General features: G+C 36.2%; 1 pseudogene; it reads left to right on the plus strand.

Annotated features, from left to right (window-relative positions):
- LOC102849193 overlaps nt 1–4,176 on the plus strand; it is a 115,753-nt pseudogene that overhangs the window by 45,620 nt on the left and 65,957 nt on the right.

Below are 4,176 nucleotides of genomic sequence, written 5' to 3' on the forward strand. Positions count from 1 at the left end.
TAGGGCTGTTGTACATAGGGTCGCTATGAGTCTCAAGTAACTCGACGGCACATAACAACAACAAATGTACCACAATCAATTTAGTCCATTATCTGTAAGTATTTTCATTGCTTCCAATTTGGGTTATGCTAATGATGTTCTTATGTACACCAGCATATGTTTTGCTTCACAGGTGTGTAATTTTCTGTTGTCTATGTAACTTTAAAAAAGAGTTGGTTGATCATGGAATGTACTTTTGTTTAGGTTTAGGAGATAATGCTAAACAATATTAAAAGGGGTTGAATTATTTGCACTTCTACAAATATAGAAGAGCTCTTGTTCTACCTTATTCTTACTAACACTTAGAAATGTCTTCCTTTTTCATTGCAGCCCCATTGACTTGATAGTAGCAAACAATAACAAGAAGGCAGTTCTATGCTGTCATTTAGGGTTACTATTAGTTGTAATCCACTGGATGAAATTAGTTGCAGTTGACTTGATGAGACATAACAACATTATGTACTAACTTGTTTTGAATTAAATTTATAAAAAATAAAGTTACACATCTTCTTACACATATTCCAATTATGATAACTTTGTGATGTACCTGATCAAGTATTTCTGGTCAGTGCTTTTGCAGTTTCATTTTTTGGTTGGTTTTTTGAAAAAAAAATTTTGTGGGTATCATTTTGCATATGGATGTATTTGCTGAATAGTTACATCTCTAGAATAGATGATTGATCCTAATTATCTCTGTGTTGTAGAGTTATTATTATTTAATAGAACTGCCATTAAGTTTAGAATCCAGGTGAAACTAGGTATTTCTTAGCTGGATTGCTTATTACAATTTTTCAGTCTGCAAGACTGTGGGACTCCAAAAGTGGTTTTTCAATTTTATTTCTTAGCTTTATCTATGCAAACACCTTGAGAAGAAACATCTTTGAGTATAGCACCATCATTTCTCTGTCTCTTTTCTGTGCAGGATCTGAGTTTTGCAGGTAGACCCAACTCTAGCCTGTGTCTTCCTCCTCCTGTGTAATTATCAAGATCTCTACTGACTTCTCCAAATCTCATTTGTGGCTCTACACCTAGTTTTCCTGCCCTCTTTTCCATACCCTCCAATAATGTTATGTACCATCGAGTCTGAATCAACTCATAGTGGACCCATTAGTAAGTTTTCTGAGGCAGTAAATCATCTTTCTCCTACAGATAAATGAAGTGGTGGTACCACTCCTTACCACAAGACAACAAAGCTCCCTCACTCTGCTGTAAGACTGGTTTAATACCTTTGGAGAGAGGAATAGAATTAAGTTTACCTCTTCTTGATCTCTACATTTTATGATCTTTTTTCTCGTATTGTAGTTGCTCTGGGAGCTCCCCAATACTCCACAAGAGATGGTTTTGTATTCTGGAGCAATTCTGTAATTTATTTTCTAAATGTTCTCTACAGGTAATTGGTTTGCTGCATCTCATCACAGCTGGGAGTGGAGATCTTTCCGTGAAATTTAAAGATTTTGTTAGATTATACATTTGTTCATTTCTACCCCAAAATGGCATTACCTTGTTTTTATAGTCCTATAGTTTTCAAAGAATATTGCTATTGTTGTGAATTGAATTATGTTTTCCAAAACAAAGCAGAGTCGATCAGAAGAATGTCTATCTGTGTTTCATTGACTATGAAAAGGCATTTGACTGTGCAGATCACAACAAATTGTGGCTAACCTTGAGGAAAATGGGAATCCAAGAACACTTGATTGCCATCATGCAAAAACTATACTCGGATTAGAAAGCAGTCTTCAGAACAGAGAAAGGAAACACTGCATGGTTCAAAATCAGGAAAGGAGTGTCAGGGATGCATCCTGTTCCCATACCTTTTCAATCTGTACGCAGAACAGATATTCAGGAAGCAGAGCTTCCTGAGGAGGAATGTGGCATCAAAATTGGAGGAAGACTCATCAACAACCTATGATATGTGGATGACACAATCTTGCTTGCTAAAACCAAAGAATACCTGAAGTGCTTACTGTAGAAGGTCAAGGACTGTAGTATTCAATATGGATTGAAGCTCAACATTAATAATACAAAGATTCTTACCACTGGGTCAATTGGCAGCACCATAATGGATGGAGAAGAGATTGAGGTTGTTAGCAATTACAGCTTGCTTGGCTCCACAATTAACACTCAGCAGTCAGGAAATCAAAAGACAAATTTCACTGGGAAAAGTCTTTTGTCAGGGACCTCTCCAGAGTGCTGAAAAGCAATGAGTCTAGAAACTAAGATGTGCCTAATCTAGACCATCATCTTTGCAACTACTTGTTATGCTTCAGAGAGCTAGACAATGACTAAGAATGACAGAAGAATTTATGCCTTTGAGTTATGGTGCTGGAGGAGAGTATGGACTATACCATGGACTGCCAAGAAAACAAATAGGTTTTATCTTAGAGAGGTGAAACCAAGTCTGTCCCTGGAGGCTAGGATTTTGAAATTCTGTCTCACATACTTTTTGCACGTGGCCAAGAAAGATTGGTCCCAGTAGGACATCATGTTCAAAAGAGTGGCGGGACAGACTCTGGATGAGATGGGTTTATACCATAATGAAAGCAATGGGAGTTAGTGTGTTAGAATTAGTGAGACTGGCTCAAAACAGGGAAAAGTTCAGAGCTGCTGTACATAGGGTTGCTATAGGTTGCAGGCAACTCAATGCACGCAACAACAGTAACAACATATTATATTAGTTGGGTTCTTTGTTTTTAATTTATGCCTCTTGTGTAGAGTCAATAAGACCTCATGGGGGGTCTTTGTATTTAAAAGTAGATTGTTTGCACATTTTAGAGGATTATTCTTGTACATGGTACAGCACTCTTCTATTGATTCGCTGTACTGAGAAAACCTGGGGTTGCTGTGCTGCTGAACCTTGTGCCATTAGGGTGTCAAATGCCATATCAGTTACCCATGGTGGACAGTGTTTGGTGGAACTCCCAGTTTAAGATACGTTTGGAAGCAGGAGTGTCATCCGCTTCCTAAACAACATATCTCTGGAAACTTTATGAATTTTGAGAAACGATGGTAGTTATAGAAAGGCTTCAGGTCTTTTGTTCATAGAGTCACTATGAGTCATGTTCAACTTGATGACAATCAGCAACAGCAAAAACAGCAAACCCTAAAGCTATAATGTTACCTTGTTTAGGGAATTAGAATTTTTCTTTAAAAATTACATCAGTTAAGGTATGCAGGTAATAGGAGAATAGAATGGGTCCTAATTTTAATATTTTCTAAGTGGTATATTATAAAAGAGAAAGTGAGAAATAAAAGCAGATCATATACAAGAAGAAGACAGAGGCAGTGAGAATATAGAGACAGATGTATCTATAATCAGCAAATAAATGTCATGGACTTTGGAAACCACCCAGAAAGAAGAAGAATGAAGCATTCAGCTTTCCCTTTCTCAAAACTCACAGAAGGAACTGTCAGGAATAATATTCTAGTTTGAGTATCTAGTCTTCAGAATGATGAGAAAACACTTTTTTTTGTTATATTACTCTCACTATGTCGTGTTGTTTTTTGTTTGTTTTTTTTTTTTTATGGCAGCCCTGACAGACTAAAACAATAGGTTCTACACTGTATGTAACTTAACATCTCACAATATTCAGCTCTATTTCTTATTTTCAGTTAAAACAGCCCACACAGCCAGAGATCAGATGTAACAGAAATGATAGAAGCTTTCTACACTTCTGACAGGCCTGTATTGATATTGTAAAACTATGATTTTATTTTCTTTATTCACATTTTATATTACACTGAGGAGCAGTGAATTTCTCAACACTCACAATTTTTGTACTTGTCATTCTCATCCAATGATTTTCACAGCAATTGGAAAGTTAGACAAAACTTTAACCTCATTTCACATCTGATGGAACCAGATGAAAATATTTTGCCATTCTTGACTGTGTCAAGGTTTCTTTTCCTAATACTGATTCAACTTTTATGCTGAGCAAATAATCTAAGTATCTTGGTTATAGAAAGAAGAATGATGCATCAGGATTGGAGGAAGTCTGATTAACAACCTATGACATGCAGAAACACAAAGTTGCTTGCTGAAAATGAAGAGGAATTGAAGAATTTACTGAAGATCAGAGATTATAGTCCTCAGTATGAATTAAACTTTAACATAAAGAAAACAAAAATCCTTGCAACTGG

Source organism: Elephantulus edwardii, unplaced genomic scaffold, assembly GCF_000299155.1.
Source record: "Elephantulus edwardii isolate Elephantulus edwardi_28Jun2011 unplaced genomic scaffold, EleEdw1.0 scaffold00046, whole genome shotgun sequence".
Classification (NCBI taxonomy): domain Eukaryota; kingdom Metazoa; phylum Chordata; class Mammalia; order Macroscelidea; family Macroscelididae; genus Elephantulus; species Elephantulus edwardii.